This window comes from Haliaeetus leucocephalus, unplaced genomic scaffold, assembly GCF_000737465.1.
Source record: "Haliaeetus leucocephalus isolate CR32 unplaced genomic scaffold, Haliaeetus_leucocephalus-4.0 Scaffold284, whole genome shotgun sequence".
NCBI classification, from domain to species: Eukaryota; Metazoa; Chordata; class Aves; order Accipitriformes; family Accipitridae; genus Haliaeetus; species Haliaeetus leucocephalus.
The window spans coordinates 3282582-3282850 of NW_010972720.1; positions in this window are offsets into that span (position 1 = coordinate 3282582).

A 269-nucleotide genomic window follows, 5' to 3' on the forward strand; every position below is an offset into this window, starting at 1 on the left:
TTTTGGTTTTTTTTTTTCCTTTTTTCTCCCTCTATAACCCAGGCCGGCGCAGAAACACCGTACAGGCTCTTTCATGAAAGTCAGTCACCTCTGACACGCCACAGCCACAGGCCACAACGCACTTCCTCCCGCAAACTCCCAAGTTTGAGCGGTGCCTCAGAGGGCGCGGGTCTCAAAAGGCATCGCGGCGCAAAATTGCCGGCTAGCCGGCAGGACCAGGCGCGGGGGGAGGCGGGGGGACGAAGGAGGAACCGCGGGGGAGCAGGCGG